The 19,673-nt window shown below is 50.4% G+C and overlaps 1 protein-coding gene across 3 annotated transcripts in view; it reads right to left on the bottom strand.

The window, feature by feature from the left end:
- Positions 1-19,673, bottom strand: part of PIBF1 (progesterone immunomodulatory binding factor 1) — an 848,309-nt gene that overhangs the window by 526,818 nt on the left and 301,818 nt on the right. The window lies entirely within an intron of this gene.

Genomic DNA, 19,673 nt, shown 5'->3' with positions numbered 1-19,673 from the left:
GAAATCAGTCTAACCTGTGGTCCGCCGGCCCAATTCTCTCCACGTGGAGCTCCTTGAAGTGTGGTGGTGGCCGGCTTGCTGCATACAGAGTTTGGGGCGGTTTGATGTCCTATTCTGCGGTGAGTTCCACGCGCCGGATCTACACGGCAGCCCCGGCTGGCGGCGGCGGAGCTGAGCGGCGGGAGCGAGCTACGCTAGACCGCGGTTGCGGCCTGACCCAGTGGAGACTGAAACTAGCGGCATGAGTGCCCGACACCGTAACATCATTCCGCTGCACTGCGGACTAGGGTACAATTTGCTTACTTCGAGTCCCCATTGAGCCTGGGGCTAAAGTAGTTGACCCTGCAGAACCCGCTGGGAGTACGCGTGCAGGCCTCACAATTCCTGGCGTGCACATGATCGGGGGTGGCCCTGAGGCCCCAGGACTTGGCTTGAAGTGGTCTCCACGGGCGGCTTCACAGTCTGCCGTGCTTTCCTGGACCTGGTGGTGACGGTCTTTGGCCTGGATAAGGTTGGTGCACATTGTGACCTGTGTGCCGCCCCTGCTGGGGCCTGGAGTACCTGGAGTGGACACCACTGTGCAGCTAGACCCAGGCAGACTACTGGGGCCTAGTGTTTCTGATGGCAGGACCCTTGAGGTTTGGTTGATGTCTGAAGCCGGCCTGGTAGGCGTTGAAGACACCAGAACGCTGCTGGGATGGTAACTGCGCGTAATCACCTCAGTTTTTAAGGTGTCTGGTGGAGTGGGAGTTGCCCGTCGGGTTGCCAGGATCTCTGCTTGCCCCCCACACACTGGCCTACTCCACAGGAGGCACAACGTGAGGAGTGGTGACTGTAGAACCTCGATTGCCAAACAGATTGGCGTTTGACCCGGTTCTGGTTCCCTATCAGGGCGGGCCCGGCTTGTGAGAATTTTATTGAGAGGATTTCTGCGTCTTGAGTCCAATCAAGTAATCCTGTCAGCTGGGTGCCCCTCGCAAAAACCGACAGGCCAAGTGGAGGACTCCACTGCTGGCGGCGGGGAGTAGCGGTCGCACCCCGACATAGAATAGTGCCACTTAGACGGATATCATGGCAACTGGACGCAGCAACCGGACAGCGATGCAGACCAAACTGGAAAAATTTAATTGGCAAAAACAACAGAGTGAAGACCGGGGGGAGACGTCGACCCGGCGCGTCGCCGTGGAGCCTACGAATAAAGATCTCCTCGAGGCTATCACTGCGATAAGGACCTCCCTCAAGGTGAAGATCAACACGGTGGCAACGGACGTGGCACTGATCCGGGAAGATATGAAGAAAATGGTGGAGCGCGTGGGGACAGTAGAGTGCACTGCCAAGGAACTTGTCACTGACACCACCCTTCTTAAGCGGCAGGTAACTGAGTTGCGCTCTTCCCACGAGGCAATGGCTCTACAGTTGGATGATTATGAAGGAAGAATGCGGCGCAACAACGTCCGCATCCTGGGCGTGCCGAAACGCACAGAGGGACAGGCGGCTGACCTATTTGTTGAGGACCTGGTTCTTAAACATCTGCAACCACGAGGGCTCTCCAAATGCTTCTCGATCGAAAGAGCTCACCGTGTACCGGGAGGCCAGCCGAAACCAGAAGCGCCCCCGTGGGTGCTCCTTGCCCAGGTGTTTAACTTCCGAGACCGAGATGTCATTCTTCAAACCGCGAGAGCGGCCCCCCCCCTTTACCCTCGAGAACAGTAAGATCATGTCCTTTCCCGACTTTACTCTGAGAGTGCAGAACCAGCACCGCAGCTTCCTGGAGGTGAAGAGGGCCCTCCAAGACCAGGAGATCAAATATGCAATGATGTTCCCTACGAAGCTGAGAGTTGAAGCCAATGGCAAATCGTGGTTTTTCACCCGACCGGAGGACGCCTGGGACTGGTTGGAAGGCTGGCGCACGGTCGAAAAGAAGTCCAAAAAGCAAAAAGGAATCTCGGCTGCTGGTGATGATGCTGAGGACTGGCACCAGCAAAGGCTTTCTCCTCCACACTCCGACTCCCAGGGACATACAGGGGTGCGCTGACTTCGGACTCTGGTAAGACTATTTTGTGTGAATCGCAGATTCTTGAGGGCACTCCAGAGTGCTTTAATTTGATTATACAAGATCTCTTCCCCATAAGTGCGGGCACAATGACTGTTGATTTGACGGGTGGGGCTGGGAGGGGGGGGGGGGGGGGGGGGGAGTCCTGATTTCAAGATACTGCACTGAGCTTGAGTTTCGGGGGTCGGCCTGGTGCCCTAATGGGCCATTTAAGGTTCTAAACTGTATACTGTTTATCACTTTCAGTTGTTCCACAGTTGGTACTTCTTTGGATTGGGCCGCAGACACATCGATGGTTGCTTGTGGACACCACTGGATGATAGATGGTTGCCGCATTGGGCCTCCAGACTGGGTTTTACCTCGGGGGGGGGGGGGTCAGGCCGGGGGGGGGGCAGCGTGAATTGTTTGTACATACGTAGTTTGAGAGTGGGGTAGCTCACGTTCCCTGAAGTTGTTGAATGGGTGGGTGACAGGCACTCTGCATGTTGGGGGTGGCGGGCGGTTCTAGTCCTGTTGTGCAGGGAGGCAGGGAGGGGGGGGAGATTTTAAAGGGGTGGGTAGGTGTGGGTTTGATTTGTTGGGGGGTGTGGGATTCCTGGTTGTTTGCAGCAGGGAGAAATGGCATTTGGCATGTGTACATCTTAGTTGGCATCAAATTCCAAGTTTCAGACGGACTGTCACAAGGCATTGCAATGCAAAGTAACTGCTTAGGGGTCACACAGGAGGGTGCTTTTGAGGGCGCAGGGTGTGCCAAACTATTTGTGGTAATCATTGCACTACTGTCCAAAGCTAATGGGGAGGGGTCAGGGACTTAAACTGGTCACCTGGACGTCAACGGGTTGGGGGACAAAATTAAAAGAAGCATTGTGTTGCAGTATATCCGTCGTCATGCGTTTGATATAGTATTGATCCAAGAAACTCACATGATAGGAAATTTATGCTTGGCCCTGAATAGAAAGGGGTAATGCATGGTAGCACATTCGGGTTTCACTACAGGGTCCCGAGTGGTGGGGGTTCTCATACATAAAGGCTGCCCATTTGCGAGACAGAACACCTGGACAGATCCACCAGGTAGATACGCAGCATGTACTGGAATATGGGAGGGTAGAGTCATTTCTGTATATGCCCTGCCTGGATTGCAATGCCTAACATTGATGGATGTGGGGACGTTATTGCTGGCCCTGCCCGTAGGCTGATTGATAATGGGAGGTGACTTCAATTTGACGATGGACAGCCTACTTGACCGGTCCCCGCCCAGACGTGACCCGACACACGTCTCACAACTCCGAGATTGTAATAATGCTTTAGGGATGGTAGACATATGGCGATGGTCGCATCCACACACAACACACTTTACGTTTCAATCAGGGGTGCATGACAGTCAATCATGGATTGACTAATTGTTCACTCATGCTCAAGACATACATGATTTTACTGACTCTGCGTGCTTGGCGCGAGGAATTTCGGATCACTCCCCTGTTCTGACAGTCCTCGGTGCTCAACGCGCTAGGCAGCCTGGCCCGATCATGATACAGCCTTGGGCACTAAAGATCCCGCACATTAGAGAAAACCTGCGACAAGACACAGATTACTATTTCGAAGAAAATGTGGGATCAGTAAAGTCGGTGGTGACACTCTGGGGTGCTTACGGTGCGGTTATCAAGGGGAGGGCATTATCTCTGATGGTGGGCCACAGAACCGAGCATAACCGGAGGGTGGTAGAACTGGAAACGGATATTCTGCACCTGGAGGGGGTCCTCTCACAGGGCCCTGATCCTGACACTCAGCACCGTCTCAATATCAAAAGGCAGGGCTATAGGTAACTGCTCCTAGAGGACGCCACTAGGCGTTCCCTGGCCACTCGTCACCATATTTATGAGGTGGGTGAGCGCACTGGTAAGCTGTTTGCATGGCTTGAAAGGAAGGAACAGTCAGCGAGATGGGTGCGAGCAGTAAACCGGCCTAACAATGACCTGATCACCGACCCTGCAGGGCATAGCTGACGCCTTTGCGACCCATTATGAGAAGGTATACGGAATCCCGCAAGCTTCGCTGGCAGCGGATCTCCTCGCCACTATAGAAGTAGCATGTATCTCCCAGCAGGGTAGAGAGGCATTGGAGGATGATATTTCTGTAACTGAGATCCAGAAGGCAATTTAAGATATTCGTGCGGGTAAAGCGATGGGTCCTAACGGGCTCCCTATTGAACTTCTCAAACCCATGGCACTGAAGTTAGCGCCCCATCTGCTTAATTTATATAATGAAAGCTATGAATCTGGGCTTCTCCAGGCTGATATTCGCGAGGTCACTATTACAGTCATTCACAAGTCCGATAAACCGGCAGACGAATGCACATCATATCGGCCCATTTCTCTGATCTCGGTGGAAGCCAAAAGTCTGGCCAAACTGTTGGCTAATCAGTTGCTCCCTTATCTTAGTGATCTGATTCATCCAGACCAGTCGGGATTCATGCAAGGTCGGAATACAGCATGGAATCTGCGTCGGGTTCATGGTACACTGGGGCGTATAGACACACTCGCGTAAGAAGGGATTTTGCACACCCTTGATGCCAAAATGGCATTTGACACTATTGCCTGGGAGTATCTATTTGCTGTACTGACCCGTATGGGGTTTGGACCCAGGCTGATCGGGTGGGTCAGATTATTATATACACAACCCTTGGCGCACGTCTCGGTGAACAACCATCGCTCCATCTCTTTCCCTACTGTTGTGGCACAAGGCAGGGATGCCCGCTGTCACCGCTCCTTTTTGCCATGGTACTGGAGCCGCTGGCGGTTTGGATTAGGGGAGACCCGGACCTTAAACGAATGACCATGAAGATCGCATATCACTCTATGCGGATGATATTTTACTCTATCTCGCCTCTCCATCGCACTCGTTAGGCCGGGTGTTGCACATTTTTCATATCTTTGGGGCGCACTCTGGGTACCAAATAAACTGGACCAAATCCCAGATGTACGCACTCTGGGGGGACCCCCCACAAAGTCCTCGAGGGTATGACATTCCAGTAGCGACCCAGGGTTTCCGATATTTGGCCATTTTTATTACACCAGATGCCGCACTATTCTTTGAACGAAATCTTTTGGGGCGTCTTCACCGGTTTCGATCAGATGTCATGCATTGGAGGGCACTGCCCCTTACTCTCCTGGGATGTGCGCCCCTATTCAAAATGCTCGCCCTGTCGTGTTTTCTCTATGTCCTACAAAATGCTCCCAATCCGGTCCCTAATTCTTATTTTCTGCAGATCAAGTGGAAGTGCGGGAATTGCTGTGGGAGAATAGACCACCCACATCGCCATGAATAAGCTCACTATGTGGTGGTATGACGAGGGTATAGGGTTGCCGGATATGCACCTCTACTATCAGGCTTCGCAATTGACGGCCATTAATAGATGGGTGTTTGGATCACATGACGACCCCAGCTTTCGCACTGACCACTGGCTCATGGGTAAGGGGGGCTACAATAGGGCATTAAATAAGAACGATCAGAAGTTACCTCTGACTGGCCCCATGGCACGTATGGTGGAAGTGTGGCATGGAGTCCAGCGACTACTGGGATGGCAGGGACGCCTACCGAAGGCTACCCCCTTGTGGGAACCAGACATCTTAGGCCGCGTCAGCACCTGCTCGGGGTTTGATAAATGGGACATGATTGGAATTTCAATGGTGGGTGACATGTGGGTGAAAGGAAAGAAGGCAACGTTCGCTGACCTCCAAAATAGGTACCAATTAGCACTGTCGGAGGCTTTTCAATATCTCCAGATTAGCCATGCCATTGATTCGGCCCTCCCGAAGGATACCCCTCTCCTGGATTCCTCACCACTAGAGGACAGGCTACTGCTGGACCCAATAGACCGTAAGGCTATTTCCCTAACGTATAAGAAACTGGTCAACAATCGAACCGAACCAAAGTTGAAACTACGGGCGACCTGGGAGGTTGACTTGGGGGATTTACCGGACGAGGACTGGAGAGAGGCACTGGCCTCTCCTCGGGAGGTGGCGATTCCGATGAGACTTCGCCTGGTCCAGCTTAAGATTCTCCACAGGGTATATTTTGACGCCATATTGTTATTTAGGTTGAGTAGGAGGCCTGACCCACTCTGTCTCCGGCACTGTAATCAGACAGGAACATTCATAAACATACTTTGGGGCTGCTGCCACATACAACAATACTGGAAGGATGTCACCCGGCAGCTGGTCAGGACTTGCGACAAACCCATACAACCATCTCCCAAGCTATGTCTCCTTAATATCTGGGAAGCAACTGACCTCTCCCAGGCGGAGCAGTCGTGGACTACAATGGGCTGGAGCATAGGAAAATGAAATATCGCCCAGAAGTGGGGGGTGGACAATGCACCGCACGTACGTGACTGGGCAAAAGACATGGACTATGCCATGATTGCGGAGAAAACTGTATAAAGGGAGAGGGTGCCCACGAAAATGGGATCATAAGTGGGGGCGCTGGAACAAATATAGGGGCGAGATCTGCATATCTCCTACAGTGGAACTTAGGAGGGAGAGACAATCCTTGTTGAGGAGGGAGGATGACACGTTGACGGCCCCTGCTCCGGGCAGCCGAGGATAGTACGTAACTGCATGCAAACCAGTAATGTGTTTTCTTGCTGCTTTGACCCGAGCATTCAATTGTAATCATCATATTAATTGTAATGCCGATACAGTCTGTAATCCTATGTGATCCTGAAGGTCTGAAGGTTTTGATGCATTGCTGAGATTTTGCGTAACTCTGCCAAAGATGTCTGTATAATGTCATTTAATGCTGCAATTTGTTCTCAATAAAAATTGTTTAAAAAAAATATATATATGCAAATAAGCAAGAACATGAACACCCTTCCTTTAATCTCCTGATAAAATAAACACTCTACATCTTAACAGGGAAGGCCCTCTATGCCCCACAAAACCAGAACTACACATGCACTCCTCCCATCATCACTCCTGAACGGCTTTGCCCTGGAAGCATGGTCTTTTTTAGGAGGAATCAATCAGTTCAAAGGCAGGAGGTGACCAGAAAACATGGGCTCTGGAAGCTAGTGAGCACCAAAACTTCAAAAATGAACCATTCCACCTTGAAATATGAGGAACAATATGTAGCAAGGTCCCGGAGAGGTTGAAATGTCTGGGTAAGGGGAGCAGGATAATGCACTTTTTAGGTTTAGGTATTAGACTTGTGTAATGTTTGGAGAACATGCTTACTTTAATGGGCTTTGTATTACCTTTCCCAGCCATTGAGTTCTTTTGCTCTGTAATATTCCGCCATAAGATTGAGAAATTATTGATAATATCTTGCATCACATCCCCTGGAGTATTTTATTCTAAGCTTTGTCCCAATGGCTTGTTGAGTTTATCCTTCTGCCTAAAGTGGATTTGCATGAGTGACTATTTTACATCTGAAATCCGTTGGCGAGCAGCTCTAGTTTCTCGCCATATTGTGATACATTAATAATTTTTCTTGTGCGCTACAACTTGTACCAAGTTAGGAATGTGGCTTCGGGAGGTAAACTTTCCATCACAAACTAGGTAGAGTACCCACGAGCTAGGGGCGAATAACAACAGTCTGCTCTCCTGAGCTCGTGCTTGAATGCAATGATTTGGGACAAGACATTATACTGCATACGGCTCGCTCTGGTCCGCCTCTCAAATTTGAAAATGCAACAATAACTTTCTTTCCGGACTTTACAATTAAAGTGCAGAAGCTGCAATGCTACTTTATGGAAGTCAAAAAGGCCCTAAGCGAAAGAGAACTGAAATATGCAATGATATTTCCAGCCAAACTTTGAGTAGCGGCAGAGAGCAAGGCTTGATTTTTTGAGAACCCCGAGGATGCATGGGCCTTGCTTGACAGCTGGCGCAAAGTAGGGAACCAAAAGACGCAGACCATTCACCGGAGAGATGGCAAAGACCTCGAAAGTAAAGAACTGCATTGAGATCCGAAGGCCAACACGACAGAGAAAAACTTTCCCAAGACTGTGGCAACCTAGAATTTCTGGCTCAGGTGCAACTAAAATCATAGCCATCATGGCCCAATTATAAAAGCCCATAGATCTAGAAACCAACCAGGGTCTTATCAATCTGGCTATTTGTGGCACAACTGATACATAAAATTGGAGGAAAGAGGGCGGGAGGCCGCCCCAAGTTGGGTCACGTTTCCCCAGAAATGGGACATAGGGAACGGGGTACACAGGCGCTCTGCAAAGTTGGGGGTTGGCCAGTTTTGAGTCCACTGTGCAGGGAAGGGGGATTTGAAGTTTCAATGTTTTACTGTTTCGAGAGTGACTGAATGTGTGGATAGCAGAATGGGCAGAAGGCATAATACGGCACGGACACCCAAACACCACATACTAACATGCATTACTAGCGCAACTGCCAGAAGACAGAAGGACCTGATCTGGTCCCCTGGGAGGCTCGGGAGTCAGCTCTCCGCACCATGTGTAACGGTTACACCCAGTTGCGACACACCAAAGCCTGAAAAGACACCCAATGATAACACACCAGAGTCCTCACAGTTTTAAGACCATATCCTGGAATGTGAAAGGGGTGGGAAATAAGATCAAGAGAGGGGTGGTGCTACATTATTTGAAATGACAGTCACCGGACATAATCCTTCTCCAGGAGATTCATCTACTGGGAACATCCAACAGGGCGCTAAACAGACGAGGATACAAATTAGTCGCACAGGCAGGATATACTAGAGGGTCAAGGGGAGTGGGTATTCTACTCCGCAATACATTCCCTTTCACTATCCAACAAATCTCACATGACCCACAAGGGCGCTTTGTGGTGATCACTGGGTACTGGGAAGGGGTTATTTAATATTGTCTCTCTTTACAACCCACCGAGACGCCATACAGCGGCATTAGTAGACTTGGGTTCACTTATCGTACAATTGCCATGGGGGGAAATACTTATTGGCGGTGAATGCAACGCGGCAAGTGACGGGGAGCGGGACAGATGGCCAGCACGGCAACGGGATCCCTCAAGCAAGCTACTATCAGATTTTTTAGCGGTGCTGGGTCTAATAGATGTTTGGTGTGTACATAATCCAAATGCTAGTCGATTTACCTTTCATTCTGGGGCACACGGCAGTCTATCACGTCTAGACTATATATTGAGGCTGACACAGTATTTTCAGTCATTCAGCGACATAGGGCTCCTCCTCAGGGGCATATCAGACCACTTTCCCATCTGGGTAGTGTATGGTGAGAAGGAGGGCATAACGGGCCAAACTGCACCACTTAATCCCTGGTTCCTGATGGTACCGCGCATTTGAACTGATTTGCAAAAGGCCACAGATCAATATTTTCAAGAAAATACTCTGCACCGCCTATATGAATTAGGGGATAAAACAGGGAAGTTATTAGCTTGGTTAGATAAATGGGAAGCAGCATCTAGGTGGGTATTCAAAATTGTGAAGAGGAGGGAGATCCCATACGGGACAGACAGGGCATAGCAGATGTTTTCGCATCGTACTACGCAGAGTTACATACACCATCACAGAGTGTTACGACAGACACAGCTTGTGACTGTCCACTCTCAATATGCCAACTCTGACGTCGTAAGATAGAGATTTATTATAGACAGACCTCACCGACAATGAAGTGACTCAGGCCATTCGATCCTTAAACCCAGGAAAAGCAATGGGCCCCAATGGTCTCCCAATTGAATTATATAAAATGACAGCGTCTAATATTGCACCCCTCTTAGTAAAAATGTTTAATGAAAGCCTAGAGGCAGGCATATTGCCAAAAGATCAAAAACTATCCAACATAGTTGTGATCCACAAGGCAGGAAAGCCGCCAGACCGCTGTTCATCTTATAGACCAGTCTCTTTATTGAACGCCATAGCTAAGATCTTAACTAAATTATTGGCAAGTAGATTAACCCCGGTCTTGGGTTCCTTAATACACCCTGATCAATCGAGCTTTATGCCTGGAAGAAATACTGCATTAAATCTGTGCTGCTTAAAAGGGATACTAAGGAGGGCAAGCTCCATTCAGGAGCATGCTGTGATAGTTTCATTAGATGCCAAAATGGCTTTTGATATGCTGGAGTGGCCCTTCCTTTTTGTGGTTTTGGAGAAACAGGGCTTCGGTCCAAATTTTTTATCTTGGGTATGCCTTCTCTACACAAATCCTCTGGCGCAGGTGTTGGTCAATAGAGGCAAATTGATGGTGTTTACCCTACAGAGAGGCGCGAGACAGGACTGCCCCCTTTCTCCATTGATATTTGCATTGGCCCTGGAATCCCTGGCAGTTTGCATCAGAGGTGATCCCCTGATTAGGGGATTAAGAGGGTTTGAAGGCTGAGAAGACCGATTCTCCCTATATGCCGATCATATCCTTCTATACATGGCACACCCTTATTCATCGCTTCATGGGATACTCCATATTTTGTCCCTGTATCAAAAATACTCAAGTTATACCATTAATTGGGACAAATCAGTAATATTTGTCCTGAGCGGAGACAACCCACGTATTCCCACGGTCCTGCGTAGCCAGGGTGGTGACAGAAGGGTTCCAATACCTGGGTCTCTATGTTACCAGAGACCCCACGGTGTTCCATAGCCACAACTTAGACCCCCCCTTGTGACAACTCCAAGACAATGTACAACATTGGAGAGCCCTACCCCTGACGCTCCTGGGAAAGGCTTCTCTCTACAAGATGATGGCGCGACCCCGATTTCTATCTCTACTTCACAACATACCATACCCGGTCCCACAAACATATGTTCATGCTGTAGAAGCAACAGTGAAAACACTCCTATGGGATGGGAAAACCCAGAGAATTGCCTTGCACAAACTAACAAAAAGCTGGTATTATTATTATTATTAATGCAGTTTGTAGAGCGCTCGCTTACCTCCAATGGAGGTGTCCCGGAACTAGCAGCAGAGGCAGCGGCATGGCCCGGAGACTAAGAGGGCTTTAGGTCAAGTCAAACAACCATGTTTTCAGTGCTTTCCTGAACATGTGTTCCGACTTGGCCTTCCGTAGTTGTTCCGGCATATAATTCCATAGCAAGGCTGTTCTTTCCGAAAAAGCCCTTCCACCAATCCTAGCTTTCCTGAAGCACGGAGTCATCAATAACTCCTGATGGTTTGACCATAGATCCCTCGTTTGATGGCATTTCCGAAGTCTTTGCTTGAGGTATTGTGGACCAGAACCTCTAGTTGCTCTGTAAGCCACAGTCAGCGCCTTAAACTCTATTTGTTTCTTGACCGGCAGCCACTGTAGGCTCCGGAGAGGTGGTGAGATATGGTGGCGGAATGGCACGTTCCTAATTAGCCTTGCTGCCGCATTTTGTATGGTCTGCAATTTCCTAATTAGGTAATCTGACATACGCAGGTACGGACTATTTGCATAGTCAAGCTGTGAAATGAGTAATGCATGGACCACTGACTTTCTGCAATCCATCAGCAGGAGATGTAAAAATCTTCTCAAGGCTTTCAACTTCAAAAAACATGTGGAAGAGACCTGGCAGATCTGGGATTTGCCAGTTAGATTGGAATCAAACTTGAAACCGATGTTCCTAGCCGATGTTGCCGGTGGAGGATTTAGCTCTGAAGGCCACCAAAGCTCTGACCTGTGAGGATAAGATTGATTGAAAAACAGGACCTCTGTTTTTTCTGCGTTTAACTTCATGCAGCTGTCAGTCATCCAAGTCGCCACTTTCATCAGACACCCTTTAAAGTTAATAAATGCAGCCTCTGAGTGTTCCCTGCAGGAGTACACAAGCTGAGTGTCATCAGCGTACGAGACGACCTTCACCGCAAGTTGTTCAATTATTGGAGCTAAAGGGGCAAGATTAACATTAAAGAGTGGGGCTCAAGGCTGAGCCCTGCGGGACTCCACATACTAGGGGGCTGGAAGAGGCCACAAGTGGGCGTAGGAACACTTTTTGGGACCGTCCCTCCAAAAAGGAGCATATCCAGCTCAAGGTAGTTCCCGTCACTCCCAGGAGCGCAAGTCTTTCTAGGAGGATCTGGTGTGACACAGTATCAAATGCTGCGGATAAATTCAGCAGCACTAGCATCACACAGCTACCCTGGTCCACCGTTTCCCTTATAGTTTCCGCCACTTCCAGCAAGGCCGTCTCAGTACTATAGCCCGACCTAAAGCCCGACTGAGAGTCATGCAAAAGATTGTGAGACTCTAAAAATCCAGCAAGTTGTTTTTGAACTTCCTTCTCAAGTACCTTAGCCAGTGCAGAGAGAAGAGAGATAGGCCTAAAATTCTTTAGGTCTACTGGGTCTGCATCTTCTTTCTTAAGAATTGGTTGCACAAAAGCTGTTTTCCACCTTGTTAGATAAATGCCTAATTCCAGAGAGGAAGTCCAAATGGAATTAAGTAGGGGGTTCAGCCAAAAGGCTAAAAGTTTATAAAACGTAGGTGGACAGGGGTCGGCCGGTGATCCGGACTTAAGTTTGTAAAGTTCCAGGATAGAAGTTTCCAGGCTGAAGGGACAAATTTCAGACCAGCTTTCCACAGGCTGGATCATAGGCAATGTCTTAACTGATAGACTTGTGGAACTATCTTAGGGAAAGAAGAGTAGATGGTCTGAATTTTTTCCTGGAAGAAACTAGCTAATTCTCTACATAAACTAGGTGAAGGGGCAATCAAGCTCTTTAAAACTTGTGGCTACAAAAATCTCTGCACAATCTTAAAAACTTCTCTTGAAGAATTATCAGAGGCTTTTATTTGATCCGCAAAATATTCCTTCAGGGTGTTGCGTTTTAGCCTGTGGAATCTTTTTAATGCTGTTCTATATGTGCTCTTGGCCTCTAGGTCGTACTTTTTCTGCCATAGACGCTCAAGTCGCTTACACAGGCTTTTTTTCTGGCGGAGTTCTGGCAAAAACCATGAGGCCGATGGTTTTTTTCTAGCCAGTTTCGAGGTTTTAATGGGGGCTACTTTGTCAAGAGCTGAAATAATCCAGTCATCGAAGGCAGACGCATCTTGATTGGGATCTCCTATGAGTTGTGGGAGCGTTTCCTGTAATTCTGGACCCATGCGCTCGGGTAAAACCTTCCTCCAATTTCTTCTATCTTCAAACTCTAAACTAGGCTGATTGGTGCCGACCAGGCTAGTCAGGGTGAAGGGAACTAAACGATGATCCGTCCAGGTCATCGGTAAAGGATCCATCACTTTCAGGGTGTGATCGTTGGAAAAAATCAAGTCCAACGTATGGCCGGTTGCGTGGTAGGTACAGCTACGTTTTGTGTCAGGTTTAACCCATTGAGAGTTTCGGCCAGTCGTAAGGCCAGGGGGCAGTTATCCTTATCCATATGGACATTGAAGTCCTTAAGAACTAGAAAGTTGAGGAGGAGCCTAGCGCTTGACCAAGATGGCCGCGTGAGCTTAGAGCTCCCGAGACCCTCGCGCCCTCCGTCGCCCTACAAAAACAAAAAATCTACAAAAAGTACCCTAAGGGAGGAAAAGAGCACCCCTCGCCCTCCCGCAACCCTCCACAGTTACTGCACTCTGTTCAAATCTTCAAGGATGGTCAAATCAATCAAAGCAAGTTGGGGGGGCTTTGTAAGCTGCAGCAGGGGTGCAGGGTGGGGGGAGTTTTGGGGATTTTGAGTTTGTTGTTGGGGGGTTTATTTTTGCAAGGCATGATGATTATCCTCAGGGCTGTTCCATGGTGGCTCCTCGGGTGTGGGGTGGGCCTCTTTCCGTTTGAGGATGGGGGGTAGAGGCTTAAGTGTTATAAGCTGGAATGTTAATAGTTTGGGGGATCGCATCAAGAGGGGGATTGTTTTGCAATTTTTGAAACGCTCAATGCCAGATGTTGTCCTGCTGCAGGAAACGCATCTCATAGGTAATACATGCTATGCCCTGAATAGGAAGGGGTATAAATTCATTGCACACTCGGGATTCTCTTCTGGGTCCAGGGGTGTGGGCATCCTTGTTAGAGCATCGTTGCCTTTTGAGGTGGACTCCACCATTGTTGACGATAGGGGGAGGTTTGTGGCGGTGGCGGGGCGGTGGGAAGGAAGGACTTTGGTTTTGGTTTCGGTTTATGTCCCGCCGGCCCTGCAGGCCTCCACATTTGCTGAACTGGGCAGGGCTTTGCTGACTCTCCCGGGGGGAATGTTGGTAGTGGGAGGGGATTTCAACGCTGTGGGCTCCGGACTGTTGGATAGATACCCGCCCAGGGACACAGGGGGGGCTCAGAAATGGCTTCCAGACTTCCTGGATACGTTTGGTCTGATAGACTGCTGGAGGCTCCAGCACCCCACACAGAGTCAATACACGTTTCACTCCGGGGCACATGGTAGCCTCTCCAGGATTGATTACCTGCTCACTCTGGCCGCACATGCCTCGTTGATATCCGAGGCGAGGCACATGGCACGCGGTATCTCTGACCATTCGCCAGTGTGGATCCGGCTGGATCTAGGTCGGGAGGGAGGAGGGAGGGTGGCCCCCATCAACCCATGGTATTTCCGAGACCCCAAGATGCGCAGCGCCCTGGTAAAGAAGGTAGATAATTACTTTAAGGACAATCTGGGAACCGTGGACTCGGCGGTGTCGCTGTGGGAAGCTTTTAAGACCGTCCTTCGGGGGGAAGCCCTCTCCCTGGTGGTGGCTGCCAAGAATCGGAGGGATGGCGAGGTGCGGCAAGTGGAGGAGGAGATCGCGGCCCTTGAGGGGGCTATGGAGGAGGAGGTTACAGAGTCCTCACTGCATGAGCTTTGCTTGAAGCAGGCGGAGTATAGGGACCTGGTGACGAACGCCGCTAAGACCCTCAGTAGGGAACAACAGGGCCGCCTGTATGACGTTGGTGATAAGGCAGGGAAACTCCTGGCGTGGTTGGACAGGAAAGAACGTGTCAATAGAGTGGTGCCAGAGTTGACGGGAGAGTGGGGAGAGGCGATTGTGGAACCTGAGGGGATTGTGAAGTGTTTCGCGGAGTATTTTCGTAGGGTTTATTCCTCGGTGTCGGACAGGCCGCCCGAGGACTCGTCTGATCTCCTCCGTGATATCGAGTTGCCCTGCCTCTCTGACATAGATAGGGACGATTTGGATGGTGACATAACGGTTGACGAGGTGGCGGGGGCGATTCGCGCTTTAAACTCGGGTAAGGCCTCTGGGCCGAATGGACTGCCGATCGACCTGTACAAACTGTTCCCGGATAGGGTCGCCCCTCACCTGCGCGCCATGTTTTTGGAGGCGTGGGGGGATGGGATCCTTCCGTTGGATCAGCGGCTGGCGTCGATCGTGGTCATACATAAAGAGGGTAAACCCCGAGATAGGTGCGCCTCCTATCGGCCCATTTCACTCCTTAACGCTGAGCCGAAAATTCTGGCCAAACTCCTGGCTACCCGTTTGATTAGGGTACTTGGCGATTTGGTCCACCCGGATCAATCTGGCTTCATCCCGCACCGAAACACAGCATTAAACCTTAGGCGTCTTCATGGCGTCATCGCCAGGGCGGGCACGCTGCGTGAACCGGCTATTGTGGCATCTCTTGATGCCACGATGGCCTTTGACACGGTGGAGTGGGCATACTTATGGGCCGTGCTGGCCAAGTTTGGTTTCGGTCGCGGTTTTGTGAGTTGGGTTCGGTTGCTGTACGAGGGGCCACTAGCGAATGTTGTGGTGAATGGTCGGGCATCTACTCCGTTTCAGCTTGGTAGGGGTACTCGGCAGGGTTGCCCCCTGTCGCCTCTGTTGTTCGCCCTCGCCCTTGAACCGTTGGCTGCGTGGATACGTTGGCACCCGGATATACGGGGCCTTCGGTGGTCGCCTGATCACGAGGACCGTATTTCGCTTTATGCCGATGATATCCTGCTGTATCTTGCCTCACCTAAGAAGTCACTTATAGTGGTCTGTGACGTACTCGCATCGTTCGGTAGGAACTCGGGGCTTGTGATTAATTGGGGCAAATCGTACTTGTACGTTCTTAGTGGCGAGGTCCCACCGATCCCTAGAACATGTTCGATACAGGTTGCCCAGCAGGGCTTCGTGTATTTGGGGATTTTTATATCCATGGATCCTGCTGTGCGCTATGAGAGGAATCTGCTCCCCCCCTTGGCACGCTTGAGGCGAGATGTTGAAGGTTGGCGGAGGCTGCCGCTCTCCCTTGTTGGGCGTGAGGCCCTGTTCAAAATGATGTCTCTTCCCCGCTTCCTCTACGCCCTCCAGAACACCTTGGACTGGGTACCGGCCAAATACTTTCGGGAGGTCGAAGGCCTCCAACGGACGTTGCTGTGGGATGGGCGGACGCGAATAGCTATTTCAAAGTTGACGCTCCCATGGTACGATGGGGGCATTGCGCTCCCAGACATCCGACGGTACTATTGGGCCACGCAGCTGAGCGCGATCAACCATGGGTTTTATGGCCCTGCCCTCAGCCCTGGGAATGCCATGGATAGGTGGCTGCTGCGTGGCGGCAACTACTACAGGGCGTTGTATTCGCGGTCCTTAGACTCGTCCCTCACGGGGCCCACAGGTGTGGCGGTGCGTGTATGGAAGATGGCGACTGACTCGTTGGGCTGGAAGGATAGGCTCACCCTCGCTACCCCATTGTTTGAATCGGAAAGATTGGGAAGACTCTGGCATACGAAGGGCTTTGATAAGTGGGACCTGATAGGTATATCCAAGGTGGGAGATGTGCTGCATAAGGGGAGGGTGAAGTCCTTCGAGGAGTTGCAGACTGAGTATGAGCTAGGGCCCTCAGAGTACTTCAGGTATATCCAGCTGCGTCACGCCCTCCGATCAGTCCTTGTGGTGGGAGAGAAGGTGCCGGAGTCCGCTCCCCTTGAGGACCGAGTCCTTGATGGTCATATGCCCGAGAGCACGATCTCGCTCATATATAAGAAGTTGATTAATGTCCGGGCAGACATGCTTTTGGGGCTGAGAGAACAGTGGACTAGGGATGGCCTTGAGTTGGATAATGAGGACTGGCAGTCAGCGGTTTCTTCTCCTAAGGAGGTTGCGATCCCGTCGCGTCTGAGGCTGGTGCAGCTTAAAATACTGCACCGGGTGTATGTGACGGGGCCGCGGCTGGTCCACATGGGATTCTCGGAGGACGGCCTGTGCAGAAGGGGATGTGGTATGGTGGGTACTTTCCTGCACATCATTTGGGAATGATGTGTCATTGTGGAGTTCTGGAGGAGAGTCCATGCAGTTATGGGGGAGGTGACGGGCACTGCGGTACAGCCGGAGGCGCGGTGTTGCCTCCTGAACGTCTGGGGGCCCACTGACCTCGATGAGGCGCAGACCCAATGGGTGACTCTGGGTAACATGGTTGCTAAAAGGGACATCGCGCGATTGTGGGGCTCCTCGGGACCCCCTACCCTGACCGCGTGGAAGGAGAACATGGACTGGAGCATGTTTAGGGAGAAGACGGTCTACTGCTCTAGAGGTCGCCCCCGGAAGTGGCATGCCATCTGGGGGCGGTGGAACCAATACAGGGGGGAATATGTCTTGCCCCGGATCTGGAACCTCCCGAGGAACAGCTTTCCCCCTGACCTACCTTCCAGCACAGTTGGGTTCGGGGAACCGTTTTGGGCCTCTGCTGTCCCCCTTCTTCCTCCGTACACAGTCTTGTAACTAGTAGATGAGTGGGGTCCGGCCTCCCCTGGGGGCTTTCGCCATGGGCTTTCAATGTCCTTGCCTTGCTGGGGTGTGTTGTGAGTTTTTTCTGTATTTACTTAAAATTGGACCTTTGCATTACTCTTTGAACTGTATTGGGGACACATCACTGTATCCAACTCTCAATGCTGCCGAACCTCCGGGCTGTCGGCTGAATAGCTGTGTCCTGAATTTTGAAATAAAGGTTTTCAAAAAAAAAAAAAAAAAAAAAAAAAAAAAAGAACTAGAAAGTTAAAATATTTTAAGGATAAGTCTGTAATGGTATCAAACAACTCCGGCCAATGAGAGGACAGGGAGTCTGGGGGTCTATAGACCAAAAGTCCCACATAGGAGGAAGTAGGAGAGAGTCTAATACAGAAGGACATTGCCTCTATAGATCCTACCAACTCATTTTTTTTTTTTACGAGATCTCCCAATCCTTTCTGAGAATCGCTGCCAGCCCACCCCCGTCTGTTACCGGCCCGATTAGCTGCTACCATCCTATAGCCATCCGGGATGACCAGACCTACCTCGGGGTTGGAGCTCTCTTTTAGCCAGGCCTCGGTTAAAAACATGACATCCCAAGAGTTAGCTTCAAGATTGAGCCAAGTCTCATCTGCATGTTTTGGCAGGGATCTGCAGTTGATTAAGCAGGCCTGCAGATGAAACCACGGTGTCTGTGAATATACTGCAGATGGCCGAGGTGAATCAGCAGCCACACTCCTCCTGCCAGCCTTTCTTGGCCGCCTGTCCAAGGAAAAAGCACAGTAATCACATCGTGGCCCCAGGTCGTCTTTCCTACCCTCCAGTATAGACCGGACTATGCAAGATGGGCTCAAGCAGCCCACCGGCATAACTCTTCTCTAGACCAGGATATTCTAGCTGAAGAATTGTCTTGGGCAGCATGGCTAGCGCTAGTCGCATTCCAGTCGCGGACGGGCGCAGACGGGCTTGCAATTGGCGCGCCCGCTGCGCGCGTCCGCTGCACGTCCGTTTCGGAATGGCCCTTATATGTGAATTCCACCCCCCCGGAAATGACAATGAGAGGGGAGGAGCCACGTCCCTCCGCAACAATCGGCACAACAGCCGTGGCGGACTGGGGACTGGTGATACAAGTAAAAAGTAAGTGCAAAATAGGCAGTTAAGTGAACAACGTGCAGCAGATTCAGAACAATTTAAAACAAATTAAAAGCAGTCTCAGATTCTACGGGCAGCATGCGCTGCTACTAACCGCTACGCGAGCCCTCCTGCCTGCCGCTCATATGTGAATTCCACCCCCCGGAAATTACAATGAGAGGGGAGGAGCCACGTCCCTCCGCAACAATCGGCACAACAGCCGTGGCGGACCAGGGACTGGTGATACAAGTAAAAAGTAAGTGGAAAATAGGCAGTTTAAAAGTGAACAACGTGCAGCAGATTCAGAACCATTTAAAACAAATTGAAAGCAGGCTTAGATTCTACGGGCAGCATGCGCTGCTACTAACCGTATGAAGGCGGAATTGCGCTACCGGCCCTACAATACTACTATTGGGCGGCACAATTGACAGTAGTTAATCACTGGGTCCACTGGTCACCTGACGATCAAGCCTATCGAATGGACAGATATATGCCAACAGAAGGTTACCCTAGAACTATATAAAAGGGAAAACGCAATATACCAATACACTACCCAACCTCAGTGACAGTCAAAATCTGAATTACGACATAGACGACGTTAGGATGGCGCAACAAAATCATGCGAGCTACTCCCCTATGGGATCCAATACAATTAGGCCTATTGGTAGATTGCAGCGGCTTCGACAAATGGGATCTCATAGGTCTCTCACGAGTGGGCGACCTGTGGTCTGGTGGAGTGATGAAACCCTTTACTGAACTACAGCAGGAATATGAGCTGGCACCCTCTGAAATATTTCGCTATCACTAGATAAGCTGCGACGAGCCACTCCACAAATGAGGGAACTTCCTGAATCATCCCCACTAGAAGACAGACTGCTTGATGACTATATGCC

The sequence above is a fragment of the Triturus cristatus genome, chromosome 8, assembly GCF_964204655.1.
Source record: "Triturus cristatus chromosome 8, aTriCri1.1, whole genome shotgun sequence".
In the NCBI taxonomy this organism is placed as follows: Eukaryota; Metazoa; Chordata; class Amphibia; order Caudata; family Salamandridae; genus Triturus; species Triturus cristatus.
This window is presented reverse-complemented; position numbering and strand designations above follow the sequence as displayed.